At 45.0% G+C, this 27,556-nt stretch overlaps 1 protein-coding gene across 2 annotated transcripts in view; it reads right to left on the bottom strand.

Moving 5' to 3' along the window:
* SSH2 (slingshot protein phosphatase 2) overlaps positions 1 to 27,556 on the bottom strand; it is a 221,629-nt gene that overhangs the window by 143,849 nt on the left and 50,224 nt on the right. The gene's annotated exons all lie outside the window — the stretch shown is intronic.

Raw genomic sequence — 27,556 nt, 5'->3', positions numbered from 1 at the left:
CTGAACTTTACCAAGAATGCCATTTCCCCCATCTTTTTGCTCTGCCATCCTAATTGTGTCAGCATTGCTCTTAGGCTTAATATGGTCCCAAGATGACAGCCACATTCAAGGTCCTTTACATATATATCCAACAACAGTCCAGGTGAAGTAAACAGTTCTTCCATATGTCTCTTAAGTAAAATGAAAAATGTCCCAGAAACCTCCTGCATCCCAGACCCCAGCCTCCTTCTCATTTCACTGTTCTAAACTGGATCACATGCTCATACTTAAGCCAACTGCTGGCAATGGAGTGGCAGGCTCTGATCGGATGTTACATGAAACAACAAATAACCTTTATTTTCAACAACAAATAACCTTTATTTTCTTATTTAAGCCAGTTTCTATTATCCTCAAATGAATGTGCACACAATCAGAGGTGAGACAGAAAAATAGGTAGAAATTCCATTTTATAGGTAGAAATGTTAAAGTACCAAAATGTGCTCTGCCCATGTTGCACCTCACACAAGCTGGAGAATACAACACAGATATTAAAGATCTCTCTCTCTCTCTCTCTCTCTCTCTCTCATACATATATATAGTTTAAAAAATCATTGATTTTAGAGAAAGAGAGAAAAATATCCAATTTGTTGTTCCACTTATTTATGCATTCATTGGTTGCTTCTTTTATGTGCCCTGACCAGGGATCGAACCCTCAACCTTGGTGTATCAGGACAATGCTCTAACCACCTGAGCCACCCGGTCAGGGCCTTATATAGTTTTGTTTTTGTTTTTTAAAGTAAAATGTTCCCTAAAATTTCAGTGAAGAAATTTTATAAATCTGCCTTTGAAGTAGAGAATGGAGTTTGAGGGAAGGAGAAGAGTGGCATAAACAAACGGCATTGCCTCCAATAGGCATAGCTCAAAGGGTGTGTTCATGGCCACAGAGCTCACTGCTGCCTATATTATACACTCACTTTGCAGACTACAGGCACCTTCCTTAATGGTTATCTCCCCAAAACTATAATTTCAAGGCCTCCATACTGACACTACATGGCTGTAAATCAGACTTTTGTTCTTGAACCATTTCCTCCTACCGGTCAGGTTTCTCTATTTTCAGATAGCAAGACCTGGTTAGGGAGATGTCATTATTGTTCTGGCCACATAAGAGAAATTGTCATGGGCAAGGCTAGAGTGCTTACATCGTGTCTGAGTTATAAACACCTGTCATTATAGACTTTGTCCTGCCACATAATATGAAACAAGGCAACTATCATTTGGTCAGAGATTATAGCCCTAAAAGCATGGAACCAGGAAACACTGCTGTTTACTTCCAGCCTATAGCTTAATACTGAACTAGAACAATCACATATATAAAATATTTAATATTCTCATACTGTGGAAATTAGGGTTTTTAGATGTTATACTAAAATATTTTTCACCTGAAATATTTAGACTATTTTAATATAGAAAAATGTATTTCACACATGTATCAATCAGATGGGATGCAATAAGCACAGACATGGATCTATGAACATATGACCATCCCAGTGGTAGAAAAGCAGGGCCAAGTGATTGTCAGCTCCACCAGAATCACATGGAGTAGAGCAGATAAGCTCCCCAAAAGAAGCAGACCATACCAGAAAAATAGCAGCTACATAAACTCACATGGTCTTGGCTTTCATATTACAAATTAGAGGCCCAGTGCATGAAAATTCATGTACTGGAGGGGGGAATCCCTCAGCCTGGCCTACCCCCTCTCACAGTCTGGGAGCCCTTAGAGGTGGGAGGTGACCTGGCGATCAGGGGAAGGCGACACCCCCATAATACCTCTGCTGTTGCCACTGCCAACAGCGCAAGCCTCAGCCGGCCCTAGTTATCTGAACCTCAGGTGGCCCTGGGTGGCTGGGCAGTCGCCATCTGAGGCTTGCCTGTGCCTTGGGTCAGCCCCGGGCAGCTACAGAGGTAGGCGCACAGAGCGGCCGGACCCGCCTGGGGGTGGGCCTGGCCATGCTGCGTGCCTGCCACCCCAGCGGGGCTGAGGGGACTGAGCGCCGCCATCTTGTGGCTGTGGGCACTGCCATCTTTGAGGGTGTGGCAGTCAATTAGCATATTCCCTCCTTATTGACTGTGGGTGCCGCCATCTTTGTGAGGGCACGACAGTCAATTAGCATATTCACTCTTTATTAGATAAGGATTGTTGCTGATATTAAGCCAGATCAGTTGTAAAAACACACCAGGGAACATATATGGGTAAATCCTGGGACAAAATTTCTTTAAGTTATTTTGCAAACGCTCCTCTGAGTATAAATCCAAGCAATTAACAAGGAAATTTCCTCTTACAGAATCAATGCAATGGATGATTTTTGAGATACCCAAATGAATTATAACATGACAACATGATTTCTAGGCTTACACTTATAAGTACGAGGGTTAAAGAGAGGGAAATGACTTCTTGTGGTCACAGACAACAGATAGTTGTGCTAGGATTTGAACCTAGCACTTCCCTTGAAAGGCAGAAGGTGAAATGGTAACAAGCATTAAACTATAAGCTTTATAGGTCAGTGCTTTTTGGTTTTGGTTTTGTTCACAGATGCATCTCAAGCAACTAGAACAGTATGTGGCACGTACTAAGAGGTGGATGAAGGAGTGCAAGGATTGTCCTAATCGGTTTGGTTCAGTGGATAGAGCACTGGCCTACAAATTGAAGGTTCTGGGTTTCAATCTGGTCAAGAGCATGTACCTTGGTTGTAGGCTTGATCCCTGGCAGGGAGGCAACCAGTCAATGTGTCTTTCTCACCTTGATGTTTCTCTCTTTCTGTCTCTCTCCCCTCCCTTCCACTTTCTAAAAAAATCAATGGAAAAATATCCTTGGGTGAGGATTAACAACAACAACAACAACAAAAAGATGTGCAAGGATTAAGTTCCTTTTCCTATTTTAAGTTAATAGTCAACAGCAATAAATAACTTGCTTTGCCCATGTTGCCATTCTTCTAAAATTTGGGTAAACAAATACCTACAGTAATAAACTGCTCAGTTTCCAGGTTAACATACATTGTGACTTGGTACCTTCCTCATTATGGCTTCTTGCAGCTGGGCAGGGCAAACACAAAACAATGAAAAAAAAAAAAACCCAAAAACTAAATGGAGTACATTTAAAAACCAACATAGCTACAGCATCTATATGTGAACATTTTTTTTAGATCAACATAGGCCATACACCACTTAAATTTTAGTAGTAATGCTATGTAATGCATTACTTAAACATTTTAAAGAAAGAAGTTAGTGCTCTGGCCGATGGTTCCGTTATTTGGAGCATCCTCCCGTGCACCAAAGGGCTGTGGGATGGATCCCGGTCAGGGGATGTATGGGTGGCAATCGATCGATGTTTCTCTCTCTCTCAACATATCCTCAGGTGAAGATAAGAAGAAGAGGAGGAGGAGGAGGAGGAGGAGGAGGAGGAGGAGGAGGAGGAGGAGGAGGAGGAGGAGGAGGAGGAGGAGGAGGAGGAGGAAGGTAGTTAGTTACTTGTTGTAAAACCTCTGTTTTCCTTCCTGCAACAGCTGGGTAAAGCCCTATTTTTGGCCAGTTCCTTTCCTACCCAACACCCCTTTCTTTGCCAGAACAATTTAGCTGATGCTTTTGGGTCTTCCCTTAGAGCACTGAGTAACAGAAAAAACAGCTTAATTATGCAGGTGGAGCCTTCATGTTGAACAAGAGAAAAAAACAACACACAAAGCCCACTTTTATTTTTAAAATGGAATTATTCACCATCAGTGAACCATCTTACCACAGGAAGTCTGACGAATTCAATAAGAAAACTTGATTGCAGTGAACTCTATATAAGAAATTATTCCCTTTGTAGCACTTGGTAGCAAAAACCCTTTTAAAATCTCGCTTTCTCATGTTCTCAACATAGAAGACACATTTAAACACAAAACAAAGACTTCCTGGCAGGTTCTGAATCCACTGTAAACCTTTAGAATAGATTCCCACCTGCCCAAAACTCCCCAGGACTTTTACATAAAGATAGCATGCGTTAGCCCCTCTCCCTCATTCCACAAAATGAATCAAAAGCAGAAATGTATAATTTTAGAGACCAGGCTAAAGATAACAAAAGCCAGGTGGTGAGAATTTCTTTAAGCATGTAATGTGGTACATTTTAAAGCAGAAGAGAAAACGCATTTTCTGTGTGCGTACTAATTTCTTAGAAAATATTAAAACTGGAAGAGCCCAGTCTCTAGCTCTAGAATTACACCTCACTGAATGAAGAATCAACGGCATTTAAATCTTTTGAAAAGCTGGGACAATCTATTTTGGAAAATGTCTATGGGGAGACATTATTAACATTTCAAATACTGTCAACAATTAAACCTTGATCAACCTGAAGCCTTGCTCAGCAGTATAATTACATACATCAGTTACCTAGTATTGTGGGAAACAAAGAGGTACAGACGTTTCCAAGCAACTAACTGCATTCTGTTGAGTTTCCTGCAAGTGTCAAGAACCATCTCACTGGTATTTGTGAAAAGCCAGCTTCAAAGCAAAACCAAAGCTAGGGTTAAAGTAAGCAACCATTCCTCAGCTTCCATTTCCATCTCCAAATGACATTTGTAAAATTAAACCTTATGCATGATGTTTCTCTATCAGTTGACTAGGCTAGATTCCTCCAGTCCAGTGGTAGTGACCTATGGATGGAAAACTACTCCATGGGACATTTACAATGTCCCAAGTCTTCATCTAAGTGTTTTGCAGACATTATCTTATTTAATCTTCACAATAACCCCACAAAGCAGGTATGCTATTTATTATATCCATTCTTTGGCTAAGGAAATTGAGACTTAGAAAAGGAAAGTAACTTATTAAGGGTCACACACTCTTCACTACCATACCATACAGCCTTTTCATCAACCTCCTTCCAAAGAGCTCCTCCCCCAACAAATGAGTTAACCAAATCAAATCACAGAAAAATGAAGTCCCAACTACCTTTGGCTAATATAAATAAACATATATAATGGAAGTCCATTCTCCATAGTAAAGCGAGATAGATCTTTAAAAAACGTTAACATGTTCACTCCCCAACTGAAAAATCTTCAATATCTTCTTATTATCTGAGGAATAAAGTCCAAGATCCTTAATTCATCTTATAAGACTGCACCATCTGGCCTTTGTTGATCTTGCCAACATCACCTTGACTTATTTCCTCCTTTATTTTTTTTAAAAAATATTTTTATTGATTTCAGAGAGGAAGGGAGAGAGAAAAAGAGAGAGAGAGACATCAATGATGAGAGAGAATCATTGATCAGCTGCTTCCTGCATGCCCCACACTAGGGATCAAGCCCGCAACCTGGGAATAGAGTTGTGACCTTCTGGTTCATAGATTGATGCTCAACCACTGAGACTGGGAATAGAGTTGTGACCTTCTGGTTCATAGATTGATGCTCAACCACTGAGCCAAACCGGCCGGGCTTCCTCCCTTATTTTCTATGTTCCAACCTCATGGGCATTCTTTCGGTTTCTTGAATATGCCATACCTTTTCTGACCTGTGTTTCTTTTCTCACTCTCTCCACTCAACTTTTCTCTGGTTGACTTTGACTCACCTTTCAGGGCACAACTCAAAAACACCAGGTCTCCAAGGAAGCCCTCCCTTGACTACTAACCCTTAAGCAGGTCAGGTCCAGTGTACTTTCTCATAGTATGGTATTCTTTCCTCTTTTCAGAATCAAAATTTAAAATTTCATCACAGAATTAGATGTTTAATGCCACCTTTCTTTACTAGAACATCAGGGAGGAACCATGTTTGTCATATGTACCACTCTATCCCCAGCAACCAGCACAGTATCTATCTAGCACATAGGAGGTATTCTGTACATATTTGTTGAGTGAATAACTGAGTGAAAGGTAACCATAAACACAAGAAATGGAAACTAAGGTCATGCCCTTAAGGAATAGGTATCAGGCAAGGAAGTGTGACTAAAGCCAATGAAGGAAGTATCAGTTTTGCTCCACTTTGGGTATTGTGCCTGGTGCTGCTGCTCCAGACTGACCCAGTTTAAAAAGTTTAAGACAGAGTCATAAATCCAGACCATTGGAATACACGAATGAAGAAGGAAATGAAGTAATGCGTTAAAATGTGAATTAATGAGAAAGCTGATCCTCAGACCTGGATCTAACTTCGCATGTAGAATTTAAAGTATTATGACACAGCAACATCACATTTGATTAATGTTCCAGTGGATTTTAATTGGTATTTACTTGTTTTATGTAGCTCATAATAGGAAGGGCCATAATTTCTAAGTGTCAGAATTGCTTAATATATATAGTACTTGCTACTCTGCAGCTCGCCTTTACGGTATCTAAAATTGGCCCCAGTGAGGGTCTGCTAGTGTTATAAAAGCCTCTTGAAGAAGAAAAAAATCATTTACATACCAAAATATTTAAAAGGAAATCCCCTTTGAAGATCACTGGACACTTCTACAGATATAACCTGCACAGGAATCAGTTTCAAGGCTCTTCATAGTAGCATGGAGAGATTTAGGCTAAGAGGTGTGCGATGGCGTCTCTTTATCATTAGATAGGGCAAATACAGTATTTCCTATACTCTCATCTTTAAGACTACAAGTAGGAGACGCTAATCTAGAACTAAGACCCTGCAGAATCCTGGATTACTTTATTTTTAAAAATCTAAAGAAAATGAAAAAGAACTTGAATCTAAAATATAAATAAGACAACTTTGATATTCTAAAAGCCCTTTATATCCTCACCATCTAGATACTCTTATTTAAGTCAGCTTCTGTGAGTTTCAGTAATTTACTTATATACAGGGTGGGCAAAAGTAGGTTTACAGTAATACAAATAAATAATATAATAATCCTATATAATAAAGAGGTAATATGCAAATTAACCCTCATGCCCTCACAAGATGGCTGCCTACGAGCAGGCTGGCAGGGGGGATAGTGAAGGATGACCAAACGACTGAACAAGCAGGCTGCATGGGGCAACCAGGCCAGCAGGGGCGGGGCGTGAGGGGCAACAGGCCAGCAGGGGGACAGTTGGGGGCGACCAGGACAGCGGGGGGGCAGTTAGGGGCGACCAGGCCGGCGGGGGCGGGGGGGTGCAGTTGGGGGCAATTAGGCTGGCGGGGGTGGGCAGTGAGGGGTGACTAGGACAGCAGGGGGGGGGCAGTTAGGAGCGACCAGGCCGGCAGGGAGCGGGCAGTTGGGGGTGACCTGGCTGGCAGCGGGGGGCAGTTAGGGGTGACCAGGTCGGCAGACGGGCAGTTAGGGGCGATCAGGCAGGCAGGCAGGTGAGCGATTAGGAGCCAGCAGTCCAGGATTGTAAGAGGGATGTCCGACTGCCGGTTTAGGGCCTAAACTGGTGGTCAGACATCCCCCGAGGGGTCCCAGATTGGAGAAGGTGCAGGCTGGACTGAGGGAACGCCCCCCCCCCCCCCCCATGCACGAATTTTCGTGCACTGGGCCTATAGTCAATAAATAATAATGAAAGAATAAATTATGTGTTTCACATACACACAACTATAATCCTACTTTTGTTGACCCTCATAGATTTTATGTAGTTGTAATCAGAGTATATATGTAAATTTTATTTATTTTTAAACTTGACATATCAAGCAAATAATGAATTACTCTCTTCTTATGTCACAGTTGTATCTAGTATACACATCTCTAATATTGCACTTGCCACACTATATTTCAGTAATCTTATTTATATATCTGTTATATGTCTCTCTTTCTAGGCTATGGGCATTTGAGGAAAAAAATATTTTTTCTTTTAAAATATATATATTTTATTGATTTTAGAGAGGAAGGGAGAGGGAGAGAGAGAGAGATAGAAACATCAATGATGAGAGAGAATCACCGATTGGCTGCCTCCTGCACGCCCCCTACTGGGGATCAAGCCCGCAACCCGGGCATATACTCTTGACTGGAATTGAACCCGGGACCCTTCAGTCCGCAGGCTGATGCTCTATCCACTGACCCAAATTAGCTAGGGTTGTTTCTAATTTTGTTTTGCACAAATGCTTTGCACCCTGATATTTTCTTTAGCAGTAGGAGATAGTCCATATTAGTTGATATGGAAACACCTTGATGGACATGTAGGATACTTTTAATTTTTTTGTTATTACAAACAATATTACAGTGATTATCCTTGAATATGTGAAATTTCACAAATATAGGAATATTTCTGGAGGATAAATTTCTACAATGAAATTTCTGGAGCAAATGCTATGGACTTTCAGAATTTTGATAGATATTTCCAAATTGTCCTCTATGGAGGTTATTCTAATTTATACTCTCCCAACAATATACATATAGCAATGCCGCTTTCCCTATGCTCCTACCAACACAATGCAATAGCAAACTTTTAAAAATTTAATTAATTCATTTTTAATATATCTTTATTGATTTCAGAGAGGAAGGGAGAGGGAGAGAGAGATAGAAACATCAATGATCAGAGAGAATCATTGATCAGCTGCCTCCTGCATGCCCCCCTACTGGGGATCGAGCCCGCAATCCTTTAGTCTACAGGCCGACGATACTCTTATCCACTGAGCCAAACTGGCTAGGGCAATAGCAAACTTTTTGATCTTTGCCAATTTAAGAGGTAAAAATAGGTATTGGTTATGAGGACTATTTTCATGTTTATTTTTTCATATATTGAAGTCAGTTTTGTATCTTTTTCTGTGAAAGTTTGTTAATTTCTTTTGCATATTGTTCTATTATGTTTCTGATCTTTAAAAAAAGTGTAGAGCCCTAACCGGTTTGGCTCAGTGGATAGAGTGTTGGCCTGTGAACTGAAAGGTCCCAGGTTCAATTCTGGTCAAGGGCATGTACCTTGGTTGCAGGCACATCCCCAGCAGGAGGTGTGCAGGAGGTATCTGATTGATGTTTCTCTCTCATAGATGTTTCTAACTCTCTATCCCTCTCCCTTCCTCTCTGTAAAAAATCAATAAAATGTATTTTTTTAAAAAGTGTAGAACACATAATGTATTTAGAAATTATCTCTTTGTCATATGTTAAAAAATATTTTTCACAATGTACTGTCTTTTGACTTTGTTTATAGGGTCTTTTAATATAAAATTTTTGACTTTATGTATTTGAATTCATCAATGTTTTCTTTTATGGTTCCTGGGTTTTGTGTCATGTATTTTGTTTTTGTTATTAATCCTCACCTGAGGATATTTTTTCCATTGATTTTTAGATAGAGTGGAAGGGAGGGGGGAAAGAGAGAGAGAACATTGATGTGAGAGAGACACGAAAGATTGGTTGACTTTCACACATGCCCTGACTATGGCGGGGGAACTAACCTGCAACTCAGGCACATGCCCTTGAGTGAGAATCAAACCCGAGACGTGTTGGTGTGCAGGTCAATCCTCTAACCACTGAGTACGCATTGGCCAGAGCTATGTCACATACTTAAAAAGTCTTCCCTACTCCAAGATTATAAAAAAGTTTCTCCTATATGCTCTTCCTTATAATGTCAACATTTTCACATTAAATCTCTGATCCATCTGATAATTAAATGTAAACTTTATTTTTCCATTTATTTACTTTTTCCTTCACATTTCATATACAATTTCTCATAGAACTATACAGTTTTCATTTTAATGGTATCATTGAATTAACATTACCATAGTTTACTTAAGTATTACTTGTCTCCTATTACTAAACATATTCATTAAGATTTTAGTTACATATCTTTTTCTTTTTAAATAATTTCTTTAGAAGAAATTTTTAAGAATTATATTTCTGGGTCAAAGAGTTTGAACATTATTATAACTTTTGACTAAATGTCAGATTGCTATGATCTAACCAATTTATAATCTTCACCAATACAATCATCAAGTAACACGTATATATGAATATACACAAATATTTTCCAAAAAGAAATTTACACTAGACACTATTCAAATATAAACAGTTGGCTCGTAATCCAGAGACAAAAACTTACATCACACTGCAACAGAATCTGATCACTCTAAGAGTTGCTCTTATTTCCTGGGAGGAAAAAGAGTAAGTGGACAGCCCTAACTGGTTTGGCTCAGTGGATAGAGCGTCGGCCTGTGGACTGAAAGGTCCCAGGTTCGATTCCGGTCATGGGCATGTACCACAGTTGTGGGCACATCCCCAGTAGGACGTGTGCAGGAGGCGGCTGATCGATGTTTATCTCTCATCGATGTTTCTAACTCTCTGTCCCTCTCCCTCCTCTCTGTAAAAAATCAATTAAAAAAAAAAAAGAGTAAGTAGACAAATTCTTCTGTAGCAAAGGGCAATTTTCTGTTGGAAAATCCTAAAAAAGTAACTTAGCAAATCAAGCATTGCAGTAGAATCAGAAGAAGACTGTAGCATTTAAATTCAAGGCTGTATTTCACTGTTCACCTCTCTCCTGTCCCTTCCCAATATCAGAGTTTCCCTTCCTCCCACTTTCTTTCTAAGTACCTTGAAGATCTAGCTACCATCTAATAATTCTTTTTCAGTTTCTTCCATGAGCAGTCTTCCACTTGGCTGCTGGATCAGATCCTTCAAGTTCTTTAAGTCAAGTTAAGGTCAGGAAATAAGATATCGATCCAGAGTAGAATACTGAACATCCATCCGCAGCCTAATGTGGATATAGCAGAGACTCTCTGCTTCTTTGGATCTGTGTCTCTCTATCATTTGCCGAATCATATACTACTTGGAACCCTTTTGCTCCCCCATCTTCTTACCACCTCCTAGGGCTCTCTTTCATGAAGTATTTTAGGAGGCAGATTTCTTTTGAAAGAATTATCTTACTACTAGTGTCCCGGTGTACGGATTCGTGCACATTGAAAAAAATTAATTAGAAGAAATATTTTAATATCGCTATTCGCCCTTTCTCTATAATAGAAGTGTCAACCAAATTCACGATTGACAATGACAGATCAAAACACACACATGAAACTGGCACCAGCGAGAGTTTTACATGTATTGTGCACACGTGAGTCAACTTGGCCTTTTATATATATATATATATACTAGAGGCCCGGTGCACAAAATTCATGCATGGGGTGTGTGTCCCTCAGCCCAGCCTGCACCCTCTCCAATCTGGGACCCCTTGTAGTGGAGGCCAAGGCAGGCCAGGGCTGCGGGGGCTTGACTTCCTCCATCGCCGGGGGCAACTCAAGCCTCCTGCTCTCTCCAGCTCTGTGGCTGCCACCATTTTTGTTGGGATTTATTTATCTTCTATAATTGAAACTTTGTAGCCTTGAGTGGAGGCCTGGGCCCGCCAGGGTATGTGGAAAGCTTGGCTTCCTCCATTGCCAGGGAAACCCAAGCCTCCTGCTTGCTCCGTGGCCACAGCCATCTTGGTTGGGCTAATTTGCATACTCGCTCCTGATTGGCTGGTGGGCGTGGCTTGTGGGTGTAGTGGAGGTATAGTCAATTTGCATATTACTCTTTTATTATATAGGATAGAATAAACTTGCTTAATTAGACCCGATTTCTGATTTAGCTAAACTTTTTCCAGCCCAGTGAAACACCCTAATTTCTCTTTGAGGTAATTGTTAGCAGTATAGCAATATTTATAATCAACACAAAGCAGATTAATGTAGATCATGCAGGGAGAGAAAAGGGTAAAATATTTAACTGTAGGAGTGTTTGACTATATTCTGCACAGTGAGAAAACCTGAAGTCATTTTCAAGTTCCACCATTTCTCACTTCTTTTCAGTCGGGTCAAGTTTCTAAACTTTCTAAATCTCCGTTTTCCAGCTAATGAAAAGAAAACAGGATTCTACCAAGTCTCCTATCTACCTACTCAGGACTTCTGTGAGAATCAAATGAGATGAGGCACGTGAAAACACTTCATCTTTGGTTAAACTGTAAAATGTTTGCACCTGGCTATAAAGCAAGTTGGGTTCCTGGGATGAAGAAATGCCAAGGAGGTTAGTCGCTAGGGAGAGGAAGCTGGGCGTTGCTATGTGATGTCATTACCCGGCGCCCACAGCGACTGTTTCCAGGCTGGGCTGGGCTGTGGGCCACATTTTGCGCCATGGGGTCTTGGCAGCGTTGGCTGTGATTTGGTGGGGTGTCACTCTGGGGTGGTGGCAGGGCTTGTGTTCCACTAGGGGAAGCCGAGTGTTGGTTTGTTAGCACCAGGTCCGCGGTGCGATTTATTTTTAAATGCCCAGTGCTTGTCATGGGAGCTCCTGCGTTGAGTGTCTGCCCTCTGATGTTCAGTGCATATCATAGCTACTGGTCAGACAGACACTTAGCCTTTTATATATATAGATTATAATTTATAATTTATAAATTTTATAATGCCCCTTCTGGAAATTTGGTACAATGTCATGGTATGAATGTTGCTCAGACCAGAGAGGAAAGTCACAAGCCTGGAGTCTATTCTAAGCACATCTCCAACAGGCAGTACAGCATGAAGCATAACCTTGGGAATCAGACTCGAATTTCACCATTCACTGGATATGTGACAGTAAGCAAATCTCTTAACTATTTTGGACTAAAATATCGCCATGTTAGAAAGGCCCTTCTTGACAATTCTTTATCTCAATGGCCATTCTGCCTTGCTATTCTTTATTGTTATTTCCCCATTTGTATTTTTCATAGCACTATTCCATTTTATAATTGAATGCTTACATTTTTTTTATTATGTATCTTCCCCAATGGACTGTAAATCCCATAGGGCAGAGTTTGATTTGTTCACCAATGGATACACAAATAATTGTAGACTAACTGAGCTCAGTTTTCTTCAAAAATAGGGATAATGACACTCCTCAGAGATATAATACGGGATAATACATGTAAAAAACATTTAGTATACAGTTAGTCATATGTTTTAGTGGTCAACAAATGTTAGCCATTATTTAAATTATAGTTCTCAGCAAGTCATGGCCTTTGTAATTCAACTTTCCTAATTGTAAAGTGAAAAGAATTACTACCTCTTCCCTACTGCCAAAGCACACTGTGAGATTACTACTACTGCTGCTGCTGCTACTACTAACTACTAACTACTACTACTACTACTACTACTACTACTACTACTACTATTAAACAAAAGGAATTAGGAGGAACTCAGAAGATAAGTTTCCACTGATATTAAGAATTTGTTAAATTTACAACTCTCCTGTGACATTTGTCTTAATCAGGACTTCACCCCAAGCACTGAGAACCCAGATATCTGGGAGAGCAAACAAGGCTTGAGAAAGACTGCTTGAGTACTATAGTGGGAGCACTCGAGAAATTCCTAGAAAGAATGGAGAATTAATCTGGCTACAGTGATATATCCAATTTCCAGTGATAAATACTATCTTAATCACTACCTGAAACATGAAACCTGGTTGTTTTTCAGCGACCTCCTCCTTCCCTACACTTCTAACAACAATGTGTCTTTACAATATTCCAAATTTGGTCTTCAGATGCCCCCAAATCTGTAATTTTATAATTCCACTCTAAGGAATTTCTAAGAACAACAATTCTGAACTCTGACTGCATGAAGAAACACCTATAAATGATAACGATGTTGAGTCTCATCCAAGACCCACTGAATGAGCAACTTCCAAAAGTGAGACTTGAGTATCTGTTTTTAAAAGTGTCCACAGATTATTTTGGTGCAAACCAGAGTTGAGAACCACTATTCCATTCGCCTCTTACTTCCTAGCACCATAATGACAATATCCATTCAAAGGCAAAGGCAATCCGGTTGAGAGCTCAAGCAGGAAGTGTCAGGAAGACTTGGCTGTCCTTATCAGCATTGTCCCATACTTTAGGCAAGTGTAAGCCTGTTTCTTCAGCTTTAAACAAGAGATACTAAAAGCACTTAACCTAGAAAACTTGGATTCAACACTAAATTGAAATGAAAATCATTTAGCATGTCTGGTAAATAGTAAGTGCTCAATAAATTGTCTTGCTTAACCAACAAACGGTAAATTATTTCCAAACTGTAATCTATAAAAAAGAAGTCTATACAATTTTATTAATAAAAAAACCTACAAGCCCTGCCATTTCCTGTTTTCACCGCTCTCATAAACTAATATAAGGGGTAAGTACACCGGAACAGACCCACCTCAGATTATGGAAGAAAGCTAACTCGGCTAGTTGGAGCTTTTATTTGGTTGATTTTTAAAAATCAGGTCAAGCTCCTGGTTTCTGCCTGCAATTATTTCACTGCTATATTTTGTATTCTCTTAATACCAGGTATCTCAAAAAGATGTCTCTGATCAAAAGAAGGACTAGAAGTCAGATCAATACAAATCTAGCACACGAAAGTACAGTATACCTGAGCATCATATTTAGATTCCTTTAGCCAAGGCATTAACTATGTACATTTTGCAAGTTACTGTGCTCGGCACTGTGGCAAATATAAAGATGTGTAAGAGAAAGTTTCTAGCCTATCAATGGCCATTTTATAAACTTAAATGTATTTTAGAAGTTGCCACAACTTAGACATGACACAAGTCAAATCAAGAATGGGAGGCGGGGAGATTAAACAAAGAATTTATATGCATACTAGAGGCTCGGTGCACGAAATTTGTGCATGGTGTGTGTGTGTGTGTGTGTGTGTGTGTGTGTGTGTGTGTGTGTGTGTGTGTCTCAGCCCAACCTGCACCCTCTCCAATCTGGGACCCCTTGAGGGATGTCCAACTGCCCGTTTAGGCCCGATCCCACTAAACGGGCAGTCGGACATCCTTCTCACAATCCAGGACTGCTGGCTCTCAACCGCTTGCCTGCCTGCCTGCCTGATTGCCCCTAACCACTTCTGCCTGCCAGCCTGATCACCCCCTAACCACTCCCTTGCCAGCCTGATCAACACCTAACTGCTCCCCTGACAGCCTGATTGCCCCTAACTACCCTCCCCTGCAGGCCTGGTTGCCCCCAACTGCCCTCATCTGCAGGCCTGGTCCCCCCCAACTGCCCTCCCCTGCAGGCCTGGTCACCCCTAACTGCCCTCCCCTGCTGGCCTGGTTTCCCCCAACTGCCCTCCCCTGCCGGCCATCTTGTGGTGGCCATCTTGTGTCCACATGGGGGCAGCCATCTTTGACCACATGGGGGCGGCCATCTTGTGTGTTGGAGTGATGGTCAATTTGCATATTACTCTTTTATTAGATAGGAGGATATATATAACCCATGGACACAGACAATAGTGTGCTGAAGGCCTGGGAAGGGGCAGGAGCAGGGTGGAGGAGGTCAATGGGAGAGGGGAGGGGACATCTATAATACTTTTAACAATAGAGATAAATTTTAAAAAAAGAATGGTAAAAAAAGGAAAGATGATTAGGATGCCCACTTTCCCCTCCTCCTTCCCTCCAGAGCTGGACTATGAGCTTAATTATTCTCAAAGACAACAATTGGATTGTTCTGACTCTGTTGAAGAGATGGTGACACCATGGAATCCTATATCTGCCCCTGCCCTCAGCACAGATAATGTGCCAGGCCCTCTAAATACTTTACATAAATTACCTCATTTTATTATAACAACTCTATGGACAAGTACTATTATTATCTCTCCATTTGACAAAAGAGGGAAGTGAGGCTTAGAGAAGTGGAGTGACAAAGCCAATATGTGGTAGGACTTTGACCCTTGAGTCTGAGCTCTTTAACTATTACATACATGATGCTAAGCCCTGATTCTGGAGGTCAGAGAGGGTCCTCTAACGCACAGAGCCTGATGCCCACATCAAAATCACATGGTCAAGAAGTCAGGATACTGGCTATTTCTAGGGGTGATGGCTGGGAGGATGAGTAGTGACTGGAAGGGGGCCAGAGTTGGGGAGCTGGTAGAAGAGGAGATTGGTGAATGGGGAATGATAATACTCCATTTCGTGATCTAGGTAAAGATTACACAATTTCTTGATGTGTGTTTGTGAAAACTCATCAAGATATACATAAAAGTGCAAAATAAGTACACTTTATATATGTATATTTTATTTCTTTTTTTAAATTTCTTTATTGATTTCAGAGAGGAAGGGAGAAGGAGAGAGAGATAGAAACATCAATGATGAGAGAATCATTGATCGGCAGCCTCTTGCATGCCCCCTACTGGGGACCAAGCTCGTGCCCAGGCATGTGCCCTTGGCCGGAATCGAACCTGGGCCCTTCAGTCTGCAGGCTGACACTCTATCCACTGAGCCAAGCTGGCTAGGGCTGTATATTTTATTTCAATAAGAGTATAATATACAAAGTACAATAGTGCTCTTTAATTCTTAGTCTTTTTGCTAGCTTCTAGTAGCGCTGACACGGGAAGAGTAATAACCTCTTGGAAAACTTTACCCTTCATTGTCATAGAATTACTAAGGATTTGGATCACTCAATTTCAGTATCTTATCCTTTCTTTAATTTTTTTTTTTAAATTTATGGATGAGAGAGAAAGGGAGTGGGAGAGAGAGAAAGAAACGTTGATTTGTTGTTCTACTTATTTATGCACTCATTGGTTGATTCTTGTATGTGCCCTGACTTGGGATCAAACCCGCAACCTTGGTGTATCAGGATGATGTTCTAACCATCTGAACTACCTGGCTAAGGTCTTGCTCCTCTTTTATCAAAAGCCTACCCAAGGAATTTCACTGAAAATAAGTTAATTGTATTGTACCTGAATTATCAAATGCATACATACCATCAGTCAACTTTTATGATTCTAGTCAATATCACATTTTATCAGCTCTTCAAGGAAATAAATATTAGAGATTGAAGCTCTGATTTGGAGGTGCAAAAATTAGCATAGCTAGAGTTAAAACAATGGTCCTTAACCCTTGTTCTCATTAGAACAATCCTGGGAGCATTTTAAAAATACCAATACCTGGGTCCCACTCACATAGATCCTGATTTAACTGGACTGGGGTGAGACTCTGTTATTAAATTATTTTAAAAAGGTCACCAAGTGACTCTAATGTGTAGCCATGATGAGAACCACTTAGTTAATGACAAAGCAAAATTTTTAAATACCCTTTATTTTTTTTTTTTTTTTTTTTTTTTTTTTTAAATTTCTTTATTGATTAACGTGTCACATATTTGTCCTCATCCCCCCATTCCCATCCCACCCCTCTCCCCACGCATGCCCCAATCCCCTGTTGAACTTAACCGTTGGATAGGCTTATATGCATGCATACAGGTCCTTTGGTTGAACTCTCCCCCTCCCCCCCACCCTCCCCCTACCCTCCCCTATCCTCCCTCTGAGGCCCGATAGTCCGATCGATGCCTCCTTGCTTCTGGTTCTGTTCTTGTTCCTCAGTCTATGTTGTTCATCATTTCCCCTAGATGAGCGAGATCATATGTCACTAGATATATACTAATAAGAACTGAATGTGAGACGAGCAATAATAGTTATGCTGACAGGCAAATGAATCAGTCTGTAGCGAGCTTCCCCCTGGACCAACAGTTCTTTTGAGACCCAATTTCACTGTCCAGTAGTTCCTTATGTGTACATGTCAGCACTGACCCCTCAGCTCTGGATGGTGGACAAATGGTGGTAATGGAGGTCCGACTCCCTCTGGTGTGGTCTCGGCCGAACCCAGGGGCACGGCGTCACCCGGACTAAGGAGCACGTGGCCTCACCCATACCCAAGAGGCGCGTGGTCTCACCCGGGCCTGGGACCCAGCCTCACCCGGATGGATCCAGGGGCGCACGGCCTCACCCGGACCCAGGATCTGGCTTCACCCGTACCCAGGGACGCTTGGTCTCTCCCAGACCCAGGGCCACTTGGGCTCACCCGGGCCTAGGTGCACGAGGCCTCACCCGGATCCAGGGACACATGGTCTCACCCGGACCGAGGGACGCTTGGCCTCTCCCAGACCCAGGGCCACTTGGGCTCACCCGGGCCTAGGTGCACGAGGCCTCACCCGGATCCAGGGACACATGGTCGCACCCGGACCCAGGGATGCTTGGCCTCTCCCAGACCCAGGGCCACTTGGGCTCACCCGGGCCTAGGTGCACGCGGCCTCACCCGGATCCAGGGACACATGGTCTCACCCGGACCCAGGGACGCTTGGCCTCTCCCAGACCCAGGGCCACTTGGGCTCACCCGGGCCTAGGTGCACGCGGCCTCACCCGGATCCAGGGACACATGGTCACACCCGGACCCAGGGACGCTTGGCCTCTCCCAGACCCAGGGCCATTTGGGCTCACCCGGGCCTAGGTGCACGAGGCCTCATCCGGATCCAGGGACACATGGTTGCACCCGGACCCAGGGACGCTTGGCCTCTCCCATACCCAGGGCCACTTGGGCTCACCCGGGCCTAGGTGCACGTGGCCTCACCCGGATCCAGGGACACATGGTCTCACCCGGACCCAGGGACGCTTGGCCTCTCCCAGACCCAGGGCCACTTGGGCTCACCTGGGCCTAGGTGCACGAGGCCTCACCCGGATCCAGGGACACATGGTCTCACCCGGACCCAGGGACGCTTGGCCTCTCCCAGACCCAGGGCCACTTGGGCTCACCCGGGCCTAGGTGCACGAGGCCTCATCCGGATCCAGGGACACATGGTCTCACCCGGACCGAGGGACGCTTGGCCTCTCCCAGACCCAGGGCCACTTGGGCTCACCTGGGCCTAGGTGCACGAGGCCTCACCCGGATCCAGGGACACATGGTCTCACCCGGACCCAGGGACGCTTGGCCTCTCCCAGACCCAGGGCCACTTGGGCTCACCCGGGCCTAGGTGCACGCGGCCTCACCCGGATCCAGGGACACATGGTCTCACCCGGACCCAGGGACGCTTGGCCTCTCCCAGACCCAGGGCCACTTGGGCTCACCCGGGCCTAGGTGCACGAGGCCTCACCCGGATCCAGGGACACATGGTCTCACCCGGACCCAGGGATGCTTGGCCTCTCCCAGACCCAGGGCCACTTGGGCTCACCCGGGCCTAGGTGCACGAGGCCTCACCCGGATCCAGGGACACATGGTCGCACCCGGACCCAGGGACGCTTGGCCTCTCCCAGACCCAGGGCCACTTGGGCTCACCCGGGCCTAGGTGCACGCGGCCTCACCCGGATCCAGGGACACATGGTCTCACCCGGACCCAGGGACGCTTGGCCTCTCCCAGACCCAGGGCCACTTGGGCTCACCCGGGCCTAGGTGCACGAGGCCTCACCCGGATCCAGGGACACATGGTCTCACCCGGACCCAGGGACACTTGGCCTCTCCCAGACCCAGGGCCACTTGGGCTCACCCGGGCCTAGGTGCACGCGGCCTCACCCGGATCCAGGGACACATGGTCTCACCTGGACCCAGGGACGCTTGGCCTCTCCCAGACCCAGGGCCATTTGGGCTCACCCGGGCCTAGGTGCACGAGGCCTCATCCGGATCCAGGGACACATGGTCTCACCCGGACCCAGGGACGCTTGGCCTCTCCCAGACCCAGGGCCACTTGGGCTCACCTGGGCCTAGGTGCACGAGGCCTCACCCGGATCCAGGGACACATGGTCTCACCCGGACCCAGGGACGCTTGGCCTCTCCCAGACCCAGGGCCACTTGGGCTCACCCGGGCCTAGGTGCACGAGGCCTCATCCGGATCCAGGGACACATGGTCTCACCCGGACCGAGGGACGCTTGGCCTCTCCCAGACCCAGGGCCACTTGGGCTCACCTGGGCCTAGGTGCACGAGGCCTCACCCGGATCCAGGGACACATGGTCTCACCCAGACCCAGGGACGCTTGGCCTCTCCCAGACCCAGGGCCACTTGGGCTCACCCGGGCCTAGGTGCACGAGGCCTCATCCGGCTCCAGGGACACATGGTCGCACCCGGACCCAGGGACGCTTGGCCTCTCCCAGACCCAGGGCCACTTGGGCTCACCCGGGTCTAGGTGCACGCGGCCTCACCCGGATCCAGGGACACATGGTCTCACCCGGACCCAGGGATGCTTGGCCTCTCAGACCCCGGGGCACGTGACCCCACCCATGCCTAGGTGCACGAGGTCTCACCCGGATCCAGGGACACACGGTCTCACCCGGACCCAGGGACGCCTGGCCTCCCCCAGACCCTGGGGCACGCGACCCCACCCGGGCCTAGGTGCACGAGGCCCCACCCGGATCCAGGGACACATGGTCTCGCCTGGACCTAGGGGTGCGTGGCCTCTCTCAGACCCAGGGGCACATGGCCTCACCTGGACCTAGGTGCACGAAGCCACCCGGACCCAGGGGCGCGTTACCTCTCTCAGACCCCTGGTCGCGTGGTCTCACCCGGATCCAGGGGCTCACGGCCTCACCCGTACTCGGGACCCAGCCTTACCCGGATCCAGGGGCCCACGGCCTCACCTGGACCCAGGGTTCAGATTCGTCCGGACCCAGGGGCACATGGCCTCACCCGAACCCGGAATCCAGCTTCACCTGGACCCAGGGGCGTGTGGCCTCACCCAAACCCAGGGGCGTGAGGCCTCACCTAGACCCAGAGGCGTGTGACCACATCTGAGCCCAGAGGCTCGCAGGCTCGCCTGGACTTGGGTCTCAGCGGGGTTTCGTCTTCTTGATCCCAATTCCTGTTGGTCAATTCCCTCTCAGCAATTCCTTCGGTCATTTTCTCAGAGCTCCAGGGCGGCTGCCGCAGAACTCGTTGGGCAGCGGGCTCGGCAAGGCTCCGGTGTGCCCGGTGCCCGGCGGTGGGCTGGTCCGGTGTCGCTGCGTCGGCCCTTGGGTCTGCAACGGTGGCCAGTCGCTGAGCGTGCGCACCTGGCCACTTCGGGGCATTGAGATTCTTGAAGGACTCGGAGGTCAGCAAGCACAGAGTCTCCCACCCCATGTCTCCCAGGGGCTCGTCTGTCCGTGCTCGGCAGCGAGTGGAGCCGTCCCCTCAGCCGGAGACCGCCGGGGGAACTGCGCCGAGCACGTTCCAGGCCACCATTGTGTCGCCTGAGCCATAGTTCTTAAAGTGTGGACTTTGGGTCACCGGCATCAGCATCATCCTGCGTACCCCTCTCTTTTATTCTAGTTGTAGAGCATCTGCTCAGCCAGCCCCCCGGTCTTTCTGGCTGGTGTCTGCTCTGCTCTCCCGTCGTAGTCTCAATATTGTTGTGGTAGGCAACGATCAGGCTGCCGCCCTATGTCTCCATCTTGGTCCTCCTTTGTACAGTTAAGTCTTGATTGTTGTTGGTGTCACTGGGAGGAATTGTCGTCCAGGCCAATTGGCCGTGAGGACCCTCTTTGTCCATATAGGAAGAGTTGCTGTGCAGGAGACATGTTTGTGGGCCGGGTCTTGATGCAGCAATGCCTTGGCGCTCACTGAGTCTGCCTCTAGAATGCCTCCCTTATGCAAGTGATTGAAATCTGGTGTCATCTCCCACCAACCACTAGATGCCCTCATTTCTTGGTCTCCAATGCAGTGTGGGTCAGCCACTACCTGAGGCACTCAGCAGGAAAAAGCTTCTGCTCAGCTTGGCTGGGGCGGAGCTACAGGGTGGAGCCTACAACCTTGGCTTCCTGTCAGCCCCGCCCTATGAGGCTCCTGCGTCTGTGTCCCTCTGTATTCCTTGCAAACACCTCTGAGAGAAACGCGCCCTGGAGTTTCGCCCACTGCCAAACAGTCCAGTCCCTCCCCTAATGAATCTGGACTCCCAGATTCTCGCCTGGAACTGGGTTTCAGTGTAGTTGGAACTGGGTCTCAGCGCAGTCTGGCGTCCCTGTCTCCTTCCCAGCAGGGCCACCCAGTGGCGCAGGCAAAAGTCCGTCCTATGCTCACCTTCCAGTGCGCGCGTCTGGAGCCGCCGCTTCTCTGTGCCTCCGCCACCACAGCCCAAATTCATTCCCCCAGCGTGCGCCTGGCTTCCCAGGGTTTCGCCTGGAACTGGGGTTCAGTGCAGTCGGAACTGGGGTTCAGCACGGTCCTGAGCTTATGTCTCCTTCCCGCTAGGGCAGTTCAGTGGCGCAGGCAACAGTCCGTCCTTTGCGCCCCTTCCCGTGCGCGCCTCTGGAGCTCTGCCTTCCCCCGCTCCTCTGTGCCTGCGCCCCACAGCCCAGATTCATTCCCCCAGCCTGCGCCTGGCTTCCCAGGGTTTCGCCCGGAACTGGCGCTCAGTGCAGTCGGAGCCGGCGCTTAGCGCACTCCGGAGCCTTTATCTCCTTCCTGCCAGTGAACGCCGGCCAGGCCGTCAGCCGCCCCCTCCTCTCCGGCTCCATCTTCCCCGCAGGCGCGCGCGCTCGTGTCTCCGCCAGTTTCTCCATACCTCAGGCTTTTACGGCTCCCCCGATTGTCCCCGTGGCCCTCTCCTTCCCCCCAGCTGTGGGCGTTTCAGTCCGCCAGCTCTCCTGTGGTTCTGGACGATGTCCGTTCTGGCCTCTAGTTGTGCCTTTGAAATTGTTGTGCCCGGCTGCAGGTTAGGTGTTTCACCTATGCCGCCATCTTGGTTTCCCCCTTAAATACCCTTTATACTCAAGATTACTACAAGTCTCATTTCTCAAATCATCCAATAAATTAAGATTTTAAAAGAAGTTGAAAATTATTTCTCATTTGTTATTCTAGGGTAAAACAGTCAAGCTATTCTTTCTTTTATCTTACTCTGGAACAAAAAAAAAATAAGTTTAACATCACAGAAGATTTCTACTAGTGTAATCATTTGGATCGGACCCCCTCTCAAAGGAAAAAAAATAGAAATACTGTTCATGGTGAAACATATTTTTGCCACCAGCAACACTTTTTTAAAATTGATTTTTTTATTGATTAAGGTATTACATAAGTGTGCATATCCCCTATTGCCCCCCCACCCCACTCCCGTACATGCCCTCACCCCCCTGCTGTCTCTGTCCATTGGTTATGCTTATATGCATGCATACAACACCAGCAACACTTTTATCTCCTTTCCTGAACAGGTGCCCTTATCAGCAATCTCTCTAGTACTATGCAGCAGAGATAATGCAAAAACAATTCAAATAATCCTGAATCCTGGTGGTGACAACTGTTTGCTGTTGAGTAACTGGCCACTTGAAACTCATAATAAAATTCACATCTCCCCAGTAATAATTTTTCTTTTTTGTTGTTGTTCTTTTTATATTTGTGTGTGTTCGTTACTGCAATGGTGTCTCTGCAAATGGAGTCTAAAAAAGAAATTAAAAATACACACAGTACAGAGAGCTGGAAGGAAGAGGGTAAACATAAATCATCAAAAATGACCACATGTACATGCTGTTGGCCTACATCACCACCTTCCAGCCAGCCAGCTTATCACTGTATCTTCAGGTTTATCCACAAGCACTTTGTTTGTGCTCACAATCTTGAGAGACTTACTAAAGTAGATTTAATGATGATAGCAGTTTCCCCCTCTTATTTTTATTTTTTTTATTTTTTATTGATTTCAGAGAGGAAGGGAGAGGAAAAGAGAAAGAAACATCAATGAGAGAGAATCACTGATCGGCTGACTCCTGCACGCCCCCTACCGGGAGTCAAGCCTGCAACCTGGGTATGTGCGCTTAACCAGAATCAAACTCAGGACCCTTCAGTCCTCAGGCTAATGCTCTATCCACTGAGCCAAACCAGCCAGGGCCAGTTTTCCCCCTCTTAAATATAGTTTTACTTCTGAGCTAACAAATCATTCATTGTTTTTATCATCCCCATACAACTTATTCCAAAACTTAAAATATACAAGAAGAACAGGATGCTTTAGAAGAATCCTGAAGATTCAAGTCCCTTTTATTTTCAACCCATATAGGTAGGTTTCTCCAAAGCTAATAACTTTAAAACTTTTTTAAATCTTTCATCTTGAATTTAGTATTAGGTTAAATATTCTCTCTCTCCAAAGCCATTCTCCCACTCCACAAAATGATACAAATGAAAACATCCATAGCAGATGCCATCTAGAAGGATACTGTTGTATTCTGAGATATTTGTCCTGCACTAGAGGAGAATGCAAATCTACAGTTTCAAAAAGTATTCTAAACTAAGTAATTCTTACATTTTAGATTTTCTTTTTGTCTGCCTCCACATTTGATTCTAGAAGGTGGCTTTTTCTTTCTTTAACAACAAAAGGCTAATACCTCTGCCTTTCACTGCACTATCTTATATAATAAAAGGCTAATATTCAAATCAACCAAATGGCGGAACGACCGGTCGCTATGATGCGCACGGACCACCAGGGGGCAGGCGCTCAATGCAGGAGCTTCCCCCTGGTGGTCAGTGTGCTCCCACAGGGGAAGCGCCACTCAGCCAGAAGCTGGGCTCATGGCTGGCAAACACAACGGTGGTGGCAGGAGCCTCTCCCGCCTCCGCTACAGTGCTAAGGATGTCCGACTGCCTAAGCCAGTGGTCAGCAAACTGAGGCTCGCGAGCCGCGGTTTGCTGCTCTGTTGACTAATGAGTTTGCCGACCATTGGCCTAAGCTGTCCAGTCGGACATCCCCCGAGGGTCCCAGACTGCAAGAGGATGCAGGCCAGGCTGAGGGATCCCCCCGAGTGCACGAATTTCAGGCACCAGGCCTCTAGTTTAAACATAAAAGCTGTTTTAATTGCACAGAGGAAAAGTGCATTCCCTACAAGGATATAATATCCAAGCAAAGAATTGAATAGACCATAAAAAATGCATAATCACCTATATTCGTCCCTCTTTCTGTAGAAGGTGAGAGTGGGGTCAGAAGAGCATGGAAAGGAGACAAAAAAATTAGTTGTATTCTTAGGAAATAAACTAATATAACAAGCATTTTCCTGATCTCCACACTGGAAAAGAAACAACCCTACAACAGTGATGAATTCATTTGTTTCTAGCTGAACCCTCGCAAGCACAATAATTGGAATCTCAGCTCATGCAGAGCTTTTTTTCTCCTTTAAGGCAGGATAGCAGTAGTTATGGGGGTGGGGAGTGGAGAGGACACTCAGGAGTCTCAGTGGTTGCTACAACCACTAGTATTCCAACTTGCCCTAGTCACTGTCTATATTCTTTCTTATCTAGAGCCAAAGTGAAATTCCTGAAGCTAGGGCTAGTATCTTCCTCCTCTGTGATCTTTTCCAGTCACACCATCATCCTGCTCTGGGGCCTCCAACCACCATGCGTACAGCAGAAGGAACAAGTAGCTGCTTCTATCCTTCATATGGTTCCCTAGAGGCTGAGTGGGAACAGTGACCTCGATACACTCCTCTCCTCTCTTCTGGAAAAGCCCCAGAAGATCGAAAGCAGCCAACCCTCTTCCAGAGAGAGCCATCCCTTTGCCTCCAGCCAAACTTCCTTCCATTTATTCACAGACTTCTGCTCTTCTCCCCATGTACTGCATATGAATGATTTTCTCCATTTCATGGCTTCCCATGAATACCCATAAAACTAATTTGTTGAAAAATAGATTATAATTCTCCTAGGATAGATTTTTTAAAAAAAATTTCAGCTTTACTGAGGTATAATTGACAAAAGTGTAAAATATTTAAAGTGCACCATTGTGGTGATGTGATATACATATACATTGTAAAAAGATTCTCCCCATCTGGTTAATTAATCCATCACTTCACATATTTATTCTTTTTTTTTTTTTTTTTCTGATGAGAACATTTAAGATTTGCTCTTTTAGCAATTATACAACACACTAGAGGCCCGGTGCACAAATTTGTGCACCAGTGGGGTCCCTCGGCCTGACCTGCAGGATTGGGCTGAAACTGGCTCTCCAACATCCCCTGAGGGGTCCCGGATTGAGAGAGGGCACAGGCCAGGCCGAGGGACCCCACCAGTGCACAATCAGGGCCAGGGAGGGATGCAGGAGATTGGCCAGCTGGGGAGGGACCGCGGGAGAGCTCTAGGGCATGTCCAGCCCATTTCGCTCAGTCCTGATCAGCCGGACCCCAGCAGCAAGCTAACCTACCGGTTGGAGTGTCTGTCCTCTAGTGGTCAGTGCACGTCATAGTGACTGGTCAACCAGTCAACTGTCTTCCCCCTGGTGGTCAGTGCACATCATAGCGAGTGGTTGAGTGGCCTTAGCATATCATTAGCATACTATGCTTTGATTAGTTGAACGGATGACCGGACGACTGGGCACTTAGCATATTAGGCTTTTATTATATAGGATAGTTTATCAACTATCGTCACCATATTTTACATTAGATCATCAGACAGTATTTTTTATTGCTGAATGTTTGTTCTTAGAGTAGAATCTATATTTTATGCCTAACCCCCATAGCCCTGGGCCCGATGATTTGTACATGACAGTCAATCAATGCTTGGTGAATGAATGAATGCATACATAAAGGAATGAGTGAATATAGCTAACCAAATTTCATATTTCTGTTATCCCAAGATTAAAGAGAAAGTTCTTCAGTGATTGACTTTATCTTCTACTCTTCTTTACATCAGGTTAACTTCTATTTCAAACAGTTGTCCAGATGCCATACCACTTCCTTTGAAGAAAAGTCAAAGTGGGGATTTCAATTTGTTTGCTCTACAAATAATTTCTTTCTCAAGTTTAAGCCTTCAAATTGGGAAGGAGCTCTTCAATCTCCTTTGATTTGAGGGTGAGAATGGGGAGATGAGAAAAGAGAAAAAAGTGTGGGAAATACTCCCTGAACAAACAAAACGGGAGGAGGATCTAATACCTTTAAAAAACCAGCCAAGTATATATAACTACTTTTGCCTCTTGAAGAGAAAAAGCAAAACAAATCTGACTTAAATGAATGAAAGCTCTGGCAATAAAAAGCAATCCAGGTAATCTGCAAATACATATACCCAACGAATTGTTTCTAAGAAAGAAAACCATTAAAATTAGAATCACATTTCACCACGTGTTCAACTTCATAAAGATATTCTTCATGTGGATTGCCACTCACTGGTCTCTTTAAGACAAAATCAGTCAAAACAATAAGTCCGTCCAAGTCCAGAGGACTGCACCGCTGACTGAACAAAATCTTGTAGAATACTATCCAAGGAGCTGGCACATATTCTGTCAATGATGATGCTGCCTGCTGATAATGAGCTCACTGATGATTGTCAGCTGAGATCTGATGTCAGTGCTGCCCCTGCTTATCACACACTAGACAGAGAATATAACCTTTCTACCCTAAGTCTGTCATCTGCAAATGTTGACAATAAATGAGTGTTCATGTGAATTCATCAGTTAATGTTTTCAAGAACTAGAGCAATGAGCACCACTTCAGCTATTAGTGAGTCACAATAATGACTTCATGCCATTCCAGACTTCTCATCAATGCTGAATGAAGTGCAACTAGATAAATTAATATAATAGTCAAATGAGATTCTAAAATAGTGATCACCCTCCTTGTACCATGAAAGCAAAGTAAAGAAGACAGTTAAGGAGCTATGGTGATATATAATTGAGAGGCACAGGTTACTTGAAGAGAGAGCTTCCATTGGTGAAACTTCAACAAAATTTATGGAGTGCCTATTATGCAGTCAACATCCTGAAGTTGACAGAAACAAGATTTTCTCATCAAGGTTTGCAGAACCTAGGTTAGCCATAGCTAGCAAAGGCAGTTATTCTTATGGAAGATATATTTAATTTTTTAAAAAGTAAATTTAAGTCATTCTGCAACTTTAGCCTGATTCCATGGGTAATTTGCAATAATTCGGCAACTATGCTGGAGGTCAGATGAGATAAATAAAATTATTAACATCTCATGAAATGTAGTTAAGATGATCTAGCTGATTCTCCAGCCAAGTAATTATACTATTTGGCTTAACATTATC

This window comes from Eptesicus fuscus, chromosome 20, assembly GCF_027574615.1.
Source record: "Eptesicus fuscus isolate TK198812 chromosome 20, DD_ASM_mEF_20220401, whole genome shotgun sequence".
Classification (NCBI taxonomy): domain Eukaryota; kingdom Metazoa; phylum Chordata; class Mammalia; order Chiroptera; family Vespertilionidae; genus Eptesicus; species Eptesicus fuscus.
Note: the sequence above shows the minus strand (reverse complement) of the source record. Positions and strands in the feature narration are given on the sequence as shown.